Below are 20,400 nucleotides of genomic sequence, written 5' to 3'. Positions count from 1 at the left end.
TATCGATAAGTTTTGCTTGGCTGGATCTCACTGAAGTCCATTTCCAGGTGTTGGAATGGGTAGACTCCTTTTTTCTGGATGAGTAGCGGGGACTTGGGCCCCTGTCCTGGGTTGTGTTGGGTGTAGCGCAGGCAAGCCTTTTTGGCCAACTGAGTTAGAGTCATCAATAGAGGAATGGCCAGATGTTTTTGTAACAGTTCTTGTAGAGAGGTTTTGCCCAAATGGGTGATGTCGTGTCATCACTTTTGTCCTTTTTGGCATTGAGGCCATTGGACTCAGTTTTAAGAGGATCTTTCTCCAGCCCCTCCTTTCTGGCTTTGTCTGTCATGGTGACCAGGACCAAGAAATCTTGGGGACCATCTAATTTATCCGGGTTCTCCTGGGTAGCCCACTTTTAAATGAGCTCCTTGGCAGCAGCCTGGAGCGTGACATATAAAGACCTCTGGTCTTTGTCCATAGTCAGGTCCTCTGCACGGATCTCTTTTTATCACAATACTCAAGCTATCATCTGAAGAGTCCCCAGACTAGTTCATCATAGGCTGCCCTCCGTGGCCCCTCTTTTTGTATTTTTGGGTCACTCTATGGCCTTTGGCTCTGTGCCTGTCTCCCTGATGGCCCCGGGGAGCTTTGCCAGAGATGTCAGCCTTTTTAGCCTTCTGCCCTGGCTTCTGGGCCTGGCTTTTTATGTCCCCAGAGGCCTACCTGGGCCTTTCATCCAGCTGCAGTTTCCTCGGCTGCTTCAGGACCTGTGTGTCCTGAGTTCCAGTCTCACACAAAACTCTCCATACCCCATCCTTGTCTGGGATCTCCCTGGGGTTGGCTGCCATATCCACATCTTACACAAAGTCCACCAGGGTAGCCTTGGCCTTTTTCTGGCTCACAGCACTCACTGCCAGAAGCCTGAATTGGCCCAGAAGCAGCAAGGTCGGCTGTAGAATGGCTTTGATGTCCACTGGTTTTAGGTTCTCTGGGATTCTGGTGACCAGCAAGGCCCTGTATTTGTCCACATCCAGTCCTCTGTACCAATTTTGTAAAAGGCTAACAGCCATTTTGCTGTCCTTGGGATGTTGATCTGGGGGCAAGGGTGGACAGTAGCACATGCATTGTGCCAGTAGCACCCTAGAAGGCTAGCCTCTGGTTAGAGGTCAAGTGCAAGTGACTGAAGCAAGGCTCGAGGATCTGGCTGCCTACTGTCCAGATGGACACAACGGCCTTTTCCCCTCTAGGTCCCCTCCTGATGATCTGTCTGCAGTTTGAGGATCTGTAAAGGCCTTACATGTCTGCTTTCCTGCTAGGCCAGGCTGTTTTCTTCCTTTGTTTTGGATTATCCTGATCTATTTAATAATTGTTCATTTAGTTTTGTTAGATGTTCTCTTTAAGACAACTGTGTTTTTAATTTTATGAAATCCAGTGAGATTAGGGTAGTGATGTAATGACAACACAGCATCACCTAACAACAACAACCTAGAAAGGCAGAACAAAGAGCCCAAACGTTGTAAAAATACTGAGCTGAAAGGTGTTGGATAACAGCATCATCATCCATGAGCCCTGTAAAACCATCAATGGCACGTGTGACACAGCTTTTGGCACTGACATGTAGCAAGGCTCATTAGTGAACCATAGTCACATGGGGAGGAGCAGAAGCCAGGTCCACCTTGGATGGATACACTACCTTTAGGTTTTTCTTTAGGTCCAACATATGAATCTGCTCCACCATCGGGCATAGTCCATTTGTCAGAGGTGCAGTGAGCAGCAGCTTGGCCACATCTATCATCTCCTTCTCCCCCTTGTTGTTTTCCCCCCTTTGCTTCTGTTCTTTCCTCTTTTTCCTGCTATGGGTCGGCTGCCACCAGCTCGCTGAGCAGAGGCAACGCACCAGGCTAGAAGAGCTTGGCGGGGAAGGCGTCTAGGCAGTTTCCGGTGAGGTTGAGGCGCTGCAGGCATGGGGCGCAGTGTACCAGGTTGGCGGGCAGCTCTTGTAGCCGGTTGTCGCTGAGATTGAGGCTTTGTAGCTGTGGGAAGCCAGGCAGCTTGGCGGGGCCCAGGCCATTTCCTGGAGTCAGTGCTTCCAGTGTATTGCCGGGTAGATTGCAGATGCGTAGTGCAGGCAGTGGGCCCAACCTGGGGCTCAGATCTGGTCCTAATTCGTTGAGCCACAGCCCGAGGCTGTGCAACTGCGGCAGGCCCTACATCAAGCCCGGCTACCTCCGCGGGCAAGCGGCTGGAGACAGCCTCAAGTGGCGGCCCTGGAGCCTGACAGAGGGGGTACGGCGCTGTTGGGGCCCCTACTTTTTACTTGTCAGCCTCTCAGAATTTGGTGACCTTTTTAATGGGGTCGTTGGAGGCAAAGGAGGTATAATGAAGGAACTGCTGGATGACATGGGTAGGGGTCCAACCTCCTTTTTATTGGAGTCCCCTGTATTGGACTCAGATCTCAGAGGCTGGAGTGACCTGGTGCAGGTGATAATAGCCAAATCTAGAGTGCCCTCTGCTGGCCATCATGCGCTAAAGGCAGGCCATTTCAATTCACAGAGTCTCCGAAGCTTGGCCATTTCATTTTAACCCCATAGTCACCAGGAAAGCCTTCCCTAAAGTTAGCAAGCATAGTCTGGAGCACCTTTGGGCGCTTTGACCCAGAGGACCCCATTTGTTAATAGACCCCTGTATTATAAGAGAGAATTTAATTTCAGATTGTATTTGTGCCAGAATGAAACATGCGAAGGTCATTTTTTAATTACCCAAATTTTAACATTTCTGCTGCAGTCTATGCCCCCACCTCCTTTTTTTTTCTCCTCTGGTCTGAGCTGGGATGTTAACCCCTAAATGCCTGCATCCTAGTGAGACCTGATTGAAATATGTTTGAAAACCTGTTTTCTTAAAAAGTAGCAGTAGAACAGAGTAATAATTTTTACATTGATTCTATAATAAGAACTGTTTTTAAGATGTTTACATATTCATGTGTAAAAAGCCCAAGCTGTTTATAACAGAGATCTTTAAAGCAAATATCTTGATTTTTTTTTGTTACCTCGAGTATTACAGTGACCTTATAGCAGCATTTTAAGAACCATTTTGAAGGTGTTTACATATACATACATGCTGTGAGCATACCATTAGATGGATGCATAATCTAACCAGCCATTAGCAAGGGAAATATAAGCATCTCATGACTGTCTCAATAACAGACCAAGCTTACTGCACCAACCTTTTGTAACAGTTTTTTACCAGCAACAGTCAAAGTTGTTCTTTTTCTTTTTACTCCTTTTTTATATTCATAACACTTTTGTAATTTCTTTTTCTTTAAGTTAGACCAGATCTTATGTATCAGTGCAAATCCATCCTTTATGTGTTAATTTTTGTAAGAGCTCAGCTAGTGCTGAGCCTCAGTCCTCCTTTAGGATGTTTTTTATACGTGCCTAATAATTGCCAATGTCGCAAGTGAGGCCTCTCAGTGAGGCCACACAGATGCTTGCCTGGCTGCAACCCCAGACAATGAGGTCAGGTGTGACTTAGCCAGAGTGGGATCAGCCCAACAGGGTGACTTACTGTTGGACACTAGTCCAATCCCACCATAGACCATATGTCAATCACCGTGACTCAGATCGAGCCCATTCAAACTCTGTAGCCTTCAGGGGACCTTAAAGGTGCCCAGCAGTGGAGCCACAGATTCAAGCTTGAAACACCAGTGAGTCAAGCCACTCACTCACACACCATTTACTCAGAGTTTAAAACAATCAGTCCCTATTTATTTCCCCCAAAATCCTGGCTAGCCTTAAACCCAGTTGGCCAGAAGCCAGAATCACATTGACCCCAGATGACCAGAATCACATCGGCCCCTGACCAGTATCACATTGGTCCCAAAGGAAGGGGACGCGTCACCCTGGAATCATGTCAGGTCTTAGCTGGTCCCCTGCAGGAATCAATCTGTGCCGGCTCCTACACTGACTATCCTGGGGGTTCCTACTTGGTCCAGACGTCTGTTGCAGGTCTCTGTTTCACTCCACCAGTTCGAGGGCCAGGTCCTTCACTCTACAGCCTCCTTTAGTTGTCTGGAAGGAGACCCTAGAATCACATCAGGGGTGGGCACTTCCTGGTTCCAAGAACCTCCTCAGGCTACAGGGCCAGGGAGCGGGGACCCACTTCCTAATGGGGCCTCCAAAATGTTGAAGAAAATGTTACAGACAGTATGATTGCCCAGCAAGAATAAAACTCAAACTCAGGTGGTTGGAGGAAAGAAGGTTTATTACTCTAGCCAGCCAGCACCAGGGTATCTCCAAAATGGTGCTGGCCCCAAGCTCAGGGTGGCTGAGGTTTTTACACTGAGAAAAGCAGCAGCAAGCAAGCAGGGAGTGCAGAAGCAGGCTTGGCAGTTAGCTGTTCAAGGTTACACTATATCATGTCAGCTCAGCTGTGGACAAAGGCCATCCACAGTTTCTAGCAAGATAGCTGGATGTGGGGCCCCAGCTAAGGGGAAGGGTTTTACTCTCTTTGATCCTTTTCCCCAGCTTTGATCTTTCTCTGGGTTTCCTTATCACAAGGACACATTAGATTTGAGAAATGCTGTGGAAAAAATTTTAAATTATTAATCTTTTTATTAGTGTATATTAATTGTACAAGGGGTTTCATTGTGGTATTTCCATACATTCACATAATGTACTTTGGTAATATTCACCCCTATATTACTCTTCCTATCCTCCCTTTTATTGTCACAATTTTTAATGAGTTTCAGTATTCTATTAACATTGTGCAGCAGCTAGATATAAGCAGTGGCCTCAAGAGGAAAGAAGAAAGAAAAGAAAGAAAGATCATTGTAATTAAATTTTCCCAATTCCACAAGTGACCAGTCTCTGTTAAGATCATGTAACCAGAGGCCAGAGGATGTCACAAGATGCTTTGAAGTCAGTCATTCACCTAAAGCTTAGTCTTTTCTTTCTTGAAGAGTAATCCACACCCTAAACATCAGCTAGGCCTAGGCCTGTGAGCTTTACACCAGTAGTCTCTTTAATTTAAGAAGATAAAGACCCAAACTCAAGAGCAGATTCCTAGGCATCAGATAGAGCAGGAACTGGAGTCTCACACAGTTCTCTATCAGATAGAGCAAGAACTAGAACTTTCTCACAGGTAATCTAAAGACCCAGACTCCAGAACCCACCCCAGGGACCAAATGGACTTGGGGCTGAGTTCCTCAGTAAATATTCGAACACCAAAATCTGACATTTTCCCACTCTAGTGGCCCTCTTTCAGTGTATTGAAAGTGTGTTCCTTTTCTAATAAACTTTACTGCACTTTTGCATCTTGCTTGAATTTTTCTCTTGCTGGACACAAAAAACAAGATATTTACCAGCACTAGACTTTCTGGTAACACCAGGATTCCAGAACAAAGGGGAGCATTTATCCTACAGAAAATTTAAACCTGGCAGATTTATCACCTTCTATCAGGTAATTAAGGTCTGTGGGAGTCCCAAATTTATTGGTTCAAAAACAGAAGATGCAATTAAAAAAGAGTTGACACAGGAAACTATTAACTTTCCAGCTGGTCTGAAAGAAAAAGCCTGCACAGAAATGAGGAGGAAGTTGTGATAGGTAGTAGACATGAGCAGGGGCTATTGATGGCAAAACAGTGTTTTCAGAAGACCTTGGTCCTTGTGTTCCTGTGTGGAAAAATCCAAGCAGAACTCGTGGGCATAAATGGGGTTTATTAGAAGTTAGGAAAGGAAATACAAAGGAGCATGGTGGGGAGCAGGTGGAGTCTGCTGGCAGAGAAAGCATACTTTTCTTTTTCAGGTGCTTTTAAAACCTACACTAACCCATGGGCAGACCTAGGAGATTCCCACCCACTAATGAACAAGTGGGGAGGGGCATGGGTGGTTTGCAGCCAGGTGTGGGTGGTCTGGGCCATCCCTAGCAACCTACATGAGCCCAAGACTTTTCCTTCTTCTGGCCTGCCTCAAATTCCCTGAGAGAAATATCCCCAAAAATTCTTTTTTGGGATTGCTTAAGGGGGGCAGTCCATCTTCAGTACCTGCTTTGGTTGACAAGAGGCATCAGACCCTACCTACAAGGAGAAATTGTGTCTCCTATTTCTTTCCCTTGGGGCTCATTTGGACACAAGGTGACTGAATTACTGTTCAGCATAGTCAAGGTTCCTCATGGAGATCTGCGTTGCACATGGAGATCTCATTCATTTGTAGAGATGGAGAGCCCTGTTGCCTCATGATTTGTGTCCCAAAGGCTTTTATTCTGGAAGAGATAAATCTGGTTTAGAAGGCATGACCTGAACATCAACAATAATAGGAGCATCAGAAGGAGCCCTGCCAGGTGAGGCAGGAAGGATAAAGTAATTTTGAAAAGTGACGGAGAGTCTTATGGTTACTTTGCCTATAGATGTTTATACCTGTAACAATTTTTAACTCTCAAATGGCCCTCTATTTTGGACTGTCACTATCGTGGCAGTTAAGGGCTGACTACATTAGGGACAGACTGCCTCATGGCCACTAGAGGAAGAAAATCATTGTAATTAAACTTTCCAGTTCCAAGATGATCAGTTTCTGTTAAGACCAAAGTAACCTACTAAGGTCATGGGATACCACAGGATGCTTGTAAACCTGTCACTCATCTGAAGAAGTCATACACTTCTTTACTAAGTTCATACACTTAGCATAGCTAGGCCTGGGGCTGGGAATTTCATACCGGTAATGCCTTTAATTTAATAAGACAAAAACCCAGGACCATAGACTGCATCCTAGGGAACAGATGGACCTGGAGTTGAGAATTCGTCAATAAATATTCTAGCCCCATAAGCTGATACTGTTGGTCTCACTCTAGAGATGGGCCTGAGCCAGGCAGAAATAGAAAAAGATTGGGACTCTTAAACATATATGACAATATATTGCTTTTCAGATTTAACATATTCTCTCTCTCTCTCTCTCTCTCTCAGCCTCTGTCAATTAAAAGAATTTAACAGCCATCAGGGCTCCTTTTCATTTTCAAATATGTGCAGAGTAAGCCATCACCCTTCACCCTATCCCAGGAACCACCCAAATCCCTCCCCATTCGCCAATTATTGGTGATCAGACATTGTCCAAAACTTTCCCCTCCCACAGGTTATAGGTTTTAAAATGACTTGAAACAGAGAGCCTACCCATATTCCTGCTTCCATGCCACCTGGCCCACCAGGCCAGATGGGGCCTCACCGTTGCCTTTTGTAACACTTCTCCTTAATCTTTAATAAACTCTATTACCTCCCTTACTACATCCTTCCTGGATGCTTCCTTGCAGGTCACAAAGAATTTGGAAATCTTCTGATCAGAGATTGCAGAAGCTTACAACTGACCTGCTCTCTGTCTAATGAAATATACTCCACTCCTAATAAACTAAGCTACCACTTGCACTATATTTTCATGTCTTGCCTGAATTCTTCTCTTGCAGGATGCAAGGACTGAGGTAGATGTGAGTGCTAAGCTTTGCAATAACACCTAGAGGCCCTTAGACTTATAAATGTGCCTAACACAAAGGACTTGATATGCTCCTCATGTGTCCACATCTCCTGTCTATAGCAATGTGCTTTGTTTTCCTGCTTTGTTGCTCTGCTAAATAAAACGTCTATACACATCTCACCTGGTTAGACTCATCCTTAAAGTGTTTTCTGTGATGCTATCACAAACTTGTTTGGTATGGGTGCCATGAATACCACACTCTATGTCATGAGCTTGGTAACCAAGAATACGGTTGTGCTCTCTTAGAACCTCCCTGGGCTTAAACAAGTCCTGGCTCTGGAGACATGAGATTGGTAGGTGGCAGCTAGACATAAGAGGTTGCCATAAGAGGAAGAAAGGAAGAAATCATTATAATCCAACTCCACTAACCTCTATTTAAGATCAGATAACCAGAGCTCTGGGGCTATCACAGGATGCTTTGAAGTTAGCCACTACCCAGAGCTAATTCACTTTTTTTTTTTTTTACAGTACTGGGGCTTGAACTCAGGGCCTTCACCTTAAGTACTCCATCATCCTTTTTTTTATGAAGGGTTTTTCAAGATAGGGTCTCACAAACTACTTGTCCTGGCTGGCTTCAAACCGAGATCCTCCTGATCCCTGCCTCCTGAGTAGCTAGGATTACAGGTGTGAGCCACTGGTGCCTGGCCTTAATTCACTCTTTACACAAAAGTAATCCACACCTAAACATCAACTATGTCTGGTGCAGGGAGCTTTTCACAAACAAGTGTAACTAAACAAAAACCCTAACTGAAGAACTAGCTAGAGCAAAGGTTAGGAATTTTGAACAGAAATTCTCTATCAATGAGAGCAAGTACTAGTAGATTACTCAATGTCTCTTAACAAGACAATGACCCAAATTCAGAAAATCATCCCAGTAGCCAAAAAGATCCAAAGCTAAGAGTTTCTCAGTGAATATTCCAACCATAACACCTGACCCATGGACTGGTTGAATGGTTCAAGTAGTACCGTGCCTGCCTAGCAAGTGCAAGGCCCTGAGTTCAAAACTCAGTACCACCAAAAAAAGACTTGACCCATTTTTATCACTCTAGAGACAACCCACTTTCCGTCTGCTGAAAGTATAGTCCTTTCCTAAGAAACTTTACTATTACTTTTATTTCATCTTTGCATCTTGCTTGAATTCTCCTGCTGGATGCAAGAAACAAGTTTATTTTCAAGGCCATTTTTCTGGTAATAAGATGAAAATACTGCATCTGTCCTGAACATACGTAGACTCTTTCTCTTGTCATTATTTCCTAAACAATAGAGTTAAATAACTATTTACTTAGCAATTATGCTCTATTAGTTGTTATTCTAACTGGGCCCCTTAATATTACAAATGTAAAGAAACCTTAAAATTGTTTTGTTTTTTCACTTTTTGGTGTTTTGTTTGGCATGGATTTTCAATTCCAGGAACTTGCAGGAAATCATCACCTACCTGGTGCAGAAATTTTTTCCCCCAGTTCTGGAACTGAGACACTTTCAACAGTTTACAAAATCAGAATCACAAGTTTCTCTGCTGAACACAAGGCAAAAGCCTGGGGAAATTTGCACATGTACTTAATTTCCTAGCCTTTGTTCTACTCCTCCTACAAATTGTGACACCTCTGTGGGTTCATGGAAGGACACATTGGCTGCATTCCTGGATTGGCCAAGCTGTGAATGAACAAATTTATTTCTCCTTTTCATCTTTCTCTCTTATTCCAGCTGTAAGTAGTATTAAAAAACCAATCTTTTCTATCAAAATATATGTCACTCTCTTAGATTACTTAAAATTCCTCAGGTCACCATGTTAGGTGACTTACATTGTTTAAAGTGTTCTTGTTTCTTCTTCTACATTCTTGTATAGCCCCATTGCCCTCAAAAATTGCCTGCCAAATTTCATACCCTAACCCATCCCCCAAGCATTTTAGGTAACCTAGAAATATTGTGAACCTTTGACCTGGACAAATCCCAGGTAAGGGGCAGGGATATAAGAAGAAGCTACTGTCAGCCATTTTGTGCTCAAGTGTCTGCTCAGCTGGAATGAATATGTGATTGCACCCTTTTGATCAAAAGAAATTGCCTTGTCAAGATTTTCTGTCTCTCAGTGTCTGTTTTTGGCACCAGAGTATCTTTAATTCCAACAGTGGGTAGCAGAATCTAGTGCGTTAGTGTTATTAGGAAAATGGCCTTGAAAATGACCTCGGTTCTTGTGTCCAGCAGGAGAAGAATTGAAGCAAGACTCCAAGATTTAGTGAAAATAACAGTAAAGTTTATTAGGAAAGGAGTACATGTTCAACAGACTGAAGGTGGGTTGTCTGTAGACTGAGAGCAATGGGATTGGGGGAAAGAAAAAGAGAGTGCCATGGCCCTAGACAGAAGAGGGATGGTGTGCACATTAAAGGAAAGACTCAGAGTCAGTTGAAATTTGGAAGCAAAAGGGAAACCTGGGGTTCTGAGAAAGGACTCAGACCCAGAGTGCCCAACTCCTTCAGTAGTTATTGAGTTGCCGTGTACAGCTATTGATCATGAAGCATATGTGGTTTAATAGTTAACTTCTGGGCAAAACAGGATACTTTTTAAACTTCTGTGGTCTGCAAAACAGTATGTAGCACTATAGAATGTAGGAACATTCATGTATGCAAGGAATTCATGGTTCTTGGAACAATACTGGGAGGATATGTCTTCAGTACCCCATCCCATGACCAGAACCTTGGTCTCCTAAGTAATCTGGCTGTAAGTTCATGAACTTCTGACATTCATTATACCACATGGTCTCCAACAAGAGAGAGAGAAATTTCCAGTTCCCTATGGAGGAAATGGGAACAAAGACACAAAATGATGGTCCCCATCTCCTAGAGCTGGGGGAATACACAAAGCCATGTGTCTGGGTAACTTAGATGACTGTTAAAACAAGGAAAGGTCATTTTGGCCTCTGGGATGATGTCCTGGATTTGAGTCACTGTTTTAAGACAGACATTGAGTAACCTACTAGTTCCTGCTCTAATTGATAGAGAATTTGTTTGAAATTCCTAAGCTTTGCTTTATCTAACTCTTTGGTCTTGATATTTAGGGTATGGATTATTCTTGAGTAAAGAGTGAACTGAGCTCTAGGGTAGTGGCTAACTTCAAAGCATCCTGTGATAGCCCCAGAGCTCTGGTTATCTGATCTTAAATAGAAGTTAGTGGAGTTGGGAAGTTGAATTATAATGATTTCTTCCTTTCTTCCTCTTATGGCAACCTCTTATGTCTAGCTGCCACCTACCAATCTCATGTCTCCAGAGCCAGGACTTGTTTAAGCCCAGGGAGGTTCTAAGAGAGTACAACCACATTCTTGGTTGCCAAGCTCATGACATAGGGTGTGGTATTCATGGCAGCCATGCCAAACAAGTTTATGATAACATCACAGAAAAGGGTTTAGGATAAGTCTAACCAGGTGATTATTTTTCCTGTCTTCCTTGGGCTACCACTTATGTCTAACTACTACCTGTCATTTGGATTCCAAGTTCAGGCCTTTGTCCTAGGTTGGACGGCATTATGAGTAACCTACAGATGACTTCCAGTATTCAGGTTAAATGTGAATATTAAGCCATTTTATAGAAATGACTTGAACATTGGGAATTTAGGATCCACCAGGGTCCAGGAGCAAATTCTACTCCTCCACACACTAAAGGATTATTGTATTTGCCAGTAAAAAAGATCTAGCAAAGGGAATGTGAGGTGAAATGTGTTGTAATTATGCAAAGAAATAATATGCAACTACTTAAATACTATACCATAAAAATAGTAACATCAGTATGGTAAAAAAAAAATTATAAATTAAAGGCCAGTATGCCATCATTTCAACCGTGTAAAGTACACTAAGACGGCAAACAAACAAAATTAGTAGAAATTTACACCTGAAAAAAACCCAAAAGTTGGGCAGTGTGCACCTGTAATCCAAGCTGAGATGAGGAGGATCCAGGTTTGAGGACAGACCAGGGAAATAGTTTTCAAGACCCTATCTCCAAAATAGCAAGAGGAAAATGGACTGGAGGTGTAGCTAAAGTGGGTCAGCACAATTAGGAAACCCTGAGTTCAAATTCCAGTCTTACCAAAAAAAAGAAAGAAACCTAAGAAAGGTCACAGGTCACAAGCACATCCACTCACCCTCAAACTCAAATGCGCAAATTACCTGATACTTAATTCTCAATGAATTGCTTATGCAAACTGCTTATGCAGCACAGTTTTATTTCAGGGTGACTTCAGGATTAAGAAGAGGGTATAACCAAGGACAATGTGTGACCAGCATCTTCACACTGTCCCTAGCCATTTGTTGCCCTCATCTCTCCTCTCCTAAACCAACCTTCAATCCAAACACAGACAACTAAATTTCTCTTCCACAGTTGCCATTCATCCTCACTCTCCACGAGGTCACCAAAAGCCTTTGATGCCATCTCCTGCTACCCTTATCCCTCCTCTTCCAGGGCCTCTCTTACTCACATACTCCAGGACTCTTTTCTGGGTCACTGAAACCTCAGGGACACACACCTTCAAACACAGGAACACACACACACACACACACACACACACACACACACACACACACACACACAGGTTCCTGGCCACCCAGCCCTGCACTCACCTCTTCTCTGCACGGTGAAGGTCTTACCAACTCCATAGCTGTGCATGCAGTATGTGTGCACCTCGGCCTGCTTTCACTCCATGACGTCCTTCTGGCTGTTGAAATACTCAGCAGAGGGCTGCCCTAGCTTGCTTACTGCCTTGTAGTCCCCCACATCACTGTCAAAACTCATTTATTCCTCCTAGTTATAGAAGTACCTCACCAGGAACTGCACCTACTCTGTCCCATTAGAGAAATGACACTCAGATTTAAGGTACTCCAAGAAATGTGCTGTGGAAGCAGGAACTGTTATTGACTCTAATCTTGTTTATGTTTGAAGACTGGATGCCTGAAGGTGTTGGGAGCCATGAGCTACAATCCAACAAGGTTGTTGCAGCTTAGCAGGATCCTGATAAGGTCGGAGACTGCAAGTGCACCACATCTCTCACTGAGGTTTTGAGGGATCATGGAGTGATTCCCTTTGGAGAAAAGAAACATTAACCTGAAGGTATTTGTTTATGAAAGGTCAGGAACAGGGCACAAGCCCTTGGCAATCAGGCCTGAGATTTGTGCATGTGAAACCAGGTGTAACTAGGTAAAAACAGGGAGGTCTGGTTTTCATCACTGAAACTAGGATGGTCTGGGTTTCACTTATGTAACCAGGGAGTTTGGAGTGAGGACATTGTTTTTAAGGTAGAGTGCATTGTTTTCCAGGCATAGAAGTTCTTTTTGCATTGCATAACTTCTTGCCTTATACTGCTTAAAAGCCTAATGCAAAAATAAAAATTTGCCAGTTAGGTCACTGGTCTTCTGGTCATGTGTCTTGTCATTCCCCTCCTGAGTGAGTGAGTCCTTTCATGTGTCTCATCTTTTCATTCCTTTCCTGAACCCTTTCAGGTCATGGACCTCTGCAATCCCACCAAGTGGCACCCGAATAGGGACCCGAACAGAGGCTTAAGGTAAGGAAGGCTCCAGTGGTGTGCATGCATATGTTTTAGTTTCAGTTTGAGGTTCTGGAGCAACAAAAAAAAGAGAGAGAGAGGGAAAAGTGAAATGGGCCAACAAGAAAGTAAAGAGCAGACTCTCTTTACAGAAATTTTGCGTACAATGTTATGTGGTCGTGGATATAAAGTGTCTAAAAGTCAGCCTGAACATTTTTGTCTTAAGTCCAAGAGTGTACTCAAAATTAATAAAATTGTTTTGTGTTTCATTGTGTAAATTTTGTGTATGTCTATGATGATTGATTTACTAGAGACAAAAAATCTAATAGCTATGATAAGAGTCTTATTAAAAACTGAGATTGACTCAAAACACTATTCCTAAAATTGACCCTTACTTCAGCTATCAATCCACACAAAATGAGTCCTAAAAGAAGAGAATGGGATACTTCTCAATCTTTTAAAGTTTTAAAAAATAACTTATCAATGTACTGTGGCCACTTAGTTAATTTTTACAGGTTGAGTTCTTGAATCTATGCCCGTTTAAATTGACATTTATGGCATGCCTAATTTAAAACCTTTTTTACATATACATATATTTAAACATCTTTAGGAGGATTCTTTTTATAGAATTAATATAGAGAAAAACGAGGCTTCTGTTCTCTTTTCTCCCCCTCCTCTTCTGGTGTTACTTTTAAGAAAAAACAGTTTCTTAAAGGTTATGTCAATCAGGTCTAACTAAATTATAGGCATTATTTTATGGACAGTAAACTTAGTCTGTTTCATTTCATCATAAGTAATTTACAATCAATTCTTTTATAACAAGATCTATTAACAAATGGTGTCTCTATAGATTACTTACTGTATAAAAACAGTTCAAAATTGCCTTTTTATATGGATATATTTAATAAAAATAAGGCTAATTAGAAAGAGATTTTATTTAAATTTAAACTTAATATTCTTATAAAAGTTATTTTAAAATACAAGTTACAAAATGATAAAGTTAAAGTTAACTATAATCTAAGAATTGCCTAAAAGACTTTTTAGGGTCATGTCAAACTAAAATCTAATTCTCTATGTCCATAAAATAACAAGGCTATCTTAATGTTGTTCTACCTGAGTAACATCTACAAAAAACTGTTATAGGGAAATATTTTATTTAAAAAATTACATGTGTTTTCTGTTGATCAAGCTTTAAGTACAACTAAATCAGAGTTCATTTACGTATTTGCTCATGTGTCTTAAATGACCACCTTATAGCTATGTTCTGTGTCTATACTTTTTCTAAATATGGTACAAACATTTACAAAGTTAAAAATGTCAGTTTATATAAAATGATGAGCTCAAGCTCTCTTTTATCCAAAAGTGTTACATTTAACCTGCATCCTGACAGTCAGCCTGTTTGCCTTTAAATATCCCACAAGCCCTTCACAGCAACTAACTTGGACAGTTTTACCACAAGGATTTAGAGACAGCCCTCATCTTTTTGGGCAAGCCTTAGCCAAAGACTTATTGGATTGACACTACCCAGAGGCCACCCTTCAATATGTTGATGAGAGCCCCTCATCTGCAGGGCAACTGAGGCCCTTTTAAACTTTCTGGCCTCCTGGGGATACAAAGACTCCAAGGAAAAGGCTCAATTATGCCTCCCACAGGTCACCTACCTAGGTGTGATTTTAAAGGGACAGACTCACTCCCTGAGTCATGAGAAAATCCACCCAATCCTCCATTTCCCACCCACCCCCCTCCATACCATAAAGCAGCTTAATGCTTTCTTGGGAGTTACAGGATTTTACAGAATCTGGATCCTTAGATATGCAGCCCTTACCAGACCGTTTTTTTTTTATGCTCCTGCTAATACTCCTATTTGGGCCTTGTATAATAAATGCTCTCACCAGATTCATATCTTAACAGGTCCAATGGATCAAACTCCAGCTCTTGGTCAAAAAATACTCACCTACACATGAGCCCTCCATCCCATTCTATCAGGGACCCAAGCTATCCCTACTGGGATTTATGGGCTACTGGCTGCAGGCAGTGTGGGGCTATTGCTAGGTAGAAGCAGTTTAACTATGAAAGGTCTTCATGTTTTCCCTGGAGTTATTGACTCTAATTTTCAGGAAGCGATTAGGGTCATGGCTCGTACTCTTGAAACTATCCTGACTCTTACTCCAGAATGAAAAATAGCACAATTGATTTTAATCCCTTATCTTCTGGGCTCTACCAAAGTCCTGACAAAACAATCCCATGGCACCAAGGGTTTTGGATCATCAGGTAAGGCTTATTGGATTCAACAAATTGGACAAAATAGGCCAGAACTAGAACTCAAAATTAACAAGAAAAAATTTAAGGGTCTAATTGATACTGGGGCTGATGTTTCTATGATTTCTTTAACCCGTTGGCTTGCCACTTGGCCAATGAAACCTGCTGTTTACAGTTTTATGGTATTGGACAAAATCAATATCCTTACCAAAACTCTTCATTGCTCCAAGGGTCCATGTCATGATTTTGAAATTATTCTAAGTGATAAATTTTTTTAAAGGCTGGAGGCAGGTCTCAGGTGATAGAAAGCTTGCCTACCAAGCACTAGTCCCTGAGTTCAAGAAAGTAAAGGAAGGAGGGTGAAAGTCTAGACTCGAGAAATCATTGGTCCTTGTCATGATTTTGACATTATTCTAACAATAATGAACTGTTGAAGAGGTTTTAAAAGATTAAAATCATGGTCCTAATGCAGGTCCACAGTCTCTTATCTGAATTTCCAAACCAGATATTTTAAAAATCTGAAGCTGGATTTATTTGTCAATTCTGACCTGATAAGGGAAAGATTTAGATTGCTCTCTTGTGGATGGATCAGTCACATGTGCTTCTGTGGTTCCAATATATAGAAACATGCAAACATAGTACAGAGAGAGAGAGAAAGACACACACATATCCTATATGTGTTTATTTTTTAATTTTATGTTTTATGACCTCAGAAAGTATTTTAAGAAGCAGTTTTAGACCCTGTGGTTGGTTTTAGATTCTGTGGTTGGGCTGGGGGCATGGTTCAAGCAGTAGAGCACCTGCCTAGCAAGTGTGAAGCATAGAGTTCTAACCTCAGTATCTTCCTCCACTAGCCAAAAAAAAGAAAATCTGTGGTTGAAAGTGACACAAAGAAATGCAAGCATCAGATATTATAACTAGCTTAGAATGTAGAATGACTGGACTAATTTTAAGCATTTTACTGAAAAATGTTTGTGGCAGTCATCAATATTTATGACATAAAAAAACAAGTTGCTGAAACTTAGCAGAGATATTGAGGACCAAGAACTCATGAAATATTAAGAAACATTTCATAAGGCCAAAGCGTAAACAATGAAGATCTTGAATTTGCATTGATTGAATGGATCCAAAAAGAAAGTGATTCATACAACTGTCTAGTTTGGGTTTGTTTGTTTTGTGATGAAACAACCTAAAAAAACCACGAATGACTGAATTAGAAGGTGTGTTTATGAAACTGATGAATGTAGGATTTTAGAAGCAGCCTAATGTAAGAAATCTTCTCAATGTCAGCACTATTGACAGTTTGGACCAGAAAATTTGCTGGTGGGTCCATGGAGTGGATGCAAACCATCCTGGCAGGAACAACTAGTGGAACCCACCTGAAAATCCTTGGTGAAGAAGATAGGAGCAATTGTGAAAAAGCTGAGAATTACTCTGAAAAAATTGCCCATATATTATTTGTTGAAAGCTAAAGACTGAGCACTTATTTATCTGGAAAAAATAACTTTTCCCTGGGATCAGATTCCTAAGACACATCCATAAGGTTTTGTAGGAGATTTCAACTAAAAGCTGACTGTTCTTAGGTGTGTTAACGTTGACCCCAAACCAAAGGGACAATGACTGGAAGAAGCCAAAATCCAAGATATCTGATAGGTATATTTTACCTGTGTATTGTTTTTCAAAAAAAGAGAATATGGACAACAAGAGATACATTTTCTGGCTATGTCAGTAACCAGTTTGTATCAGAGACTTAAAATCATCACAGACAAGCTGGACCCTGAGAAACCTGTAAAGTATACAACCGCTGTCCAACTGTACAACTACTCCATGCACCACACAGACACTGATGGAAGTTCTTGCCAAAAGTTAGGTTCAAATTTTTTTCACTTTTTTGTTTGAACTCATGATCTAGCTCTTGCTAGACATGCACTCTGCCACTTGATCCATACCCTGAATCCTTTTCACTTTAGTTATTTTTCAGAGAGTATCTCATCCTTTCTACTCAGACCTGCTTCAGACCTGGATCCTCCTACCTCTGCCTCCCTGTAGCTGGGACTACAGGTGTGAGCCACCAGACTGATGAGGTCTGAGCTTTTAATGTCCTCTAGTGTAATATCTGTATTGAAATACTGTGACCAAGATTCTTGTCCCATAAAGAACAGGTACACTTTTTTTAAGCTTCTATGCTTACTGCAGTTTAACAGGTGTAAATGCACAGTTTTCTGAAGAAATCAGTTGCTGGAGCTTATCACAAAGGTAGTAACTAATAATTCAGCCTTAAAAAATGGGCTGACAGGAAGAGGCCACAAGGGTGCAGAAGCAGACAGCATAAGCTCTGTGAATCAAAAATCTTGCTGAGATGCTGGAGCCACACTTGGTCGAAATAAAGCACCAAGAAGAATCAAACCTTTGACACCCTGAATCCCTAGCCTGTAGAAAGCGTCTCCATGCCACATTACACTGAGAAAACAGGAGGGCTCCAGCCACCACCAGATGCCAGCTCCAAACCTGCTTGGGAGACATTCAGCAGACTAAACAAGTGAGCACCAAGTGTCACATGGTATTCCCTCAGCCACCCTTAGGATAAATCAGCATAGCCCCCTGGCTAGATTGCCCCCACCATGCAAAATAAAATAAAATAAACAACGAACTGAAAACTAGCAAACAGCAGAGGAGTGGAACACTAAAAGTGTACTGGAGAAGGGGGAAGGGGCAAGGAGCTGATCTCTGCATGATCTTTCAGTAAACAAAGTCTGGAAAGGCAGAAGAGCCAACAGCAGGCCAGTGATAAGCTGCTGCCTGAAATAGGGCAGGTAGTGGTTCACAAAGCTCATCTCCTGAGCTAGAGATCAACATCCAAAATCAAACAAGTCTGCAATATTGAAAAACAATCCACAATTTTGCAACATGCTGACAGCAGGGGTCTGGCTGACGGATCACTGACCTTGCCCCAGAGAAAGGGGGCAAGGCAAAGAAACAAGCCCAAAGTAAATCAGCACAGTGAAAACCCAACCCCAAAGGAGGACAGCTGGTGAGCTACAGAGCTGATCTCCAGAATCTGAGGACATCATACAAACTTAAACTGACACCTCACTGAGGGAGGAGCTGATCAAGCAGGTGCCTCTGAAAGACAGAAAAGAAAAAAAAAAAAAACTGAATGCTGGATGCGTAACACCAGACCTTAAACTAAGACTGAAATTCTATTGTTCCTGAATCTGGAGTGTGTGTGTGTGTGTGTGTGTGTTTTGTTCCTTGTTTGTTTGTGTTTGTTTGTTCACCTTTCCCCCATTCATTTCTTTGGGGTTTTTTCCCTTTTTTTTTGTTTTGTTACTTTTAATATTGTGAATTAGTCCATACTAAATTATGCCCAGATCAGGGACAGAAATAGCACACACACACTGAGCTAAAAACCCAATACATCCACAAAACAAAATTAAACCAAGGGAAGAAAACAGGTGACTGAAACCACAAACTAGCCTATCGAGAACATAGTTACACAGTACCAAGTGGAGCAATGGGAAGAAAAAAAGGGACGGAAACCATTCTCCCCCCAAAAATAATTAAATACAGGATTCAGAGGGAAAAGGAAAAAAACAGATACCCAGTTCTGGACTCCAACAAAACAAAGATAAATGACACCAAGGAACCCAACAATGCCCACAAGAACATCCTCAAAGGAGAAATCCTGCAAGTAATCACTGAGAATTTCATGGAGATGTTATTAGACATGGTTAACCAAAAGGTACAAAAGGCATTCAAGAAATGTCAAGACACAAAAAATAAAGAATACAAAAAGACACCGAAATAAATAAATGAACTCATAGTAGCCCTAAATAAACACCAAAGTGAAACAGAGAACACTATAAAGAGACAAATGAATTAAAGATGAAAATTGACAATATTAAAGAGGAAGTGACCCATGATATGGAAAACCTCAGAAGAATGAAACAGAAACACAAAACACAATGGAAAGCCACTCCAGCAGACTAGAACAAATAGAAGACAGAATCTCAGAACTTGAAGATAAAATGGAAATCAAAGGAAAAACTTAAGAGCTATTAGTCAAACAACTCAAGACCTGTGAAAGGAATATGCAAGAATTCAATGACTCCATCAAAAGACCAAACCTGAGAATCATGGGCATTGAAGAAGGAGAAGATGTGCAAGCAAAAGGGATTTGTAATATATTCAACAAAATAATAACAGAAAAATTTCCAAATCTAGAGAAAAGTATGCCCATTCAGGTATAGGAAGCCTCCAGGACAACAAACAGACTTGACCAAAAGAGAATTACTGCATGACACATTATCATTAAAACAACAAGCACAGAGAATAGAGAAATAATATTGAAGGCTGTAAGAGAGAAAAAACAAATAACATACAACGGTAGATCAATCAAAATCACAGATTTCCCAATCTCAACCTTAAAAGCAAGAAGAACATGGAGTGAGGTATTCTGGGCACTGAATGAAAACAACTTCAACCCTAGGATACTCTACCCAGCAAAACTATCATTCAAAATAGATAGACCAATAAAAGTCTTCCTCAATAAGCAGAAACTAAAACAGTATATGACCACCAAGGCACCACTACAAAAGATTCTTCAAGGAATTCTGCACACAGAAAATGAAATCAAACAAAACCATGAGAGGACAGGCAACACCAAACCACAGTAGAAGAGAAGACAAGGAATCAGAGAGTAACACTGATTCAGCTGCACACAATCAAACCCTTAAACAACAAAAATAACTAAATGACAGGAATCACCACATACCTATCACTATTACCACTGAATGTTAATGGACTTAACTCCCCCATCCAAACTGGATTAAAAAGGAAGATCCACCAATCTGTTGTTTACAGAAGACCCACCTAATTGACAGAAACAAGTACTGCCTTAGGGTGAAAGGCTGGAAGAAGGTTTACTAAGTTAATGGACCCCCAAGACAGGCAGGAGTAGCAATACTTATCTCAGCCTTAAAAAATGATTGATGAAGATATGGGATGAAGCTCATCATCATCCCACATCTAACAGAAGAAGTCTAAGGAACTAACAGAAGAAGACTGGGGACTCCTAGGGAGGTGGAAGGGGAGGGAAATGGATGATGAGAGGGAGGAGAAATAG

General features: G+C 41.5%; 1 long non-coding RNA gene across 1 annotated transcript; it reads right to left on the bottom strand.

The window, feature by feature from the left end:
• Positions 1-5,673: 5,673 nt before the first annotated feature.
• On the bottom strand, positions 5,674-18,483 carry LOC141425652 (uncharacterized). The gene is made up of 2 exons (XR_012450685.1): positions 12,097-18,483; positions 5,674-6,237 (listed from the first exon to the last, which is right to left on the bottom strand). It is a non-coding gene; the product is annotated as an uncharacterized lncRNA (long non-coding RNA).
• Positions 18,484-20,400: the final 1,917 nt, after the last annotated feature.

The sequence above is a fragment of the Castor canadensis genome, chromosome 8 (assembly GCF_047511655.1).
Source record: "Castor canadensis chromosome 8, mCasCan1.hap1v2, whole genome shotgun sequence".
Taxonomy (NCBI): domain Eukaryota; kingdom Metazoa; phylum Chordata; class Mammalia; order Rodentia; family Castoridae; genus Castor; species Castor canadensis.
The sequence above is the reverse complement of the archived record's forward strand: the minus strand, read 5'-3'. Positions and strand labels throughout refer to the sequence as shown.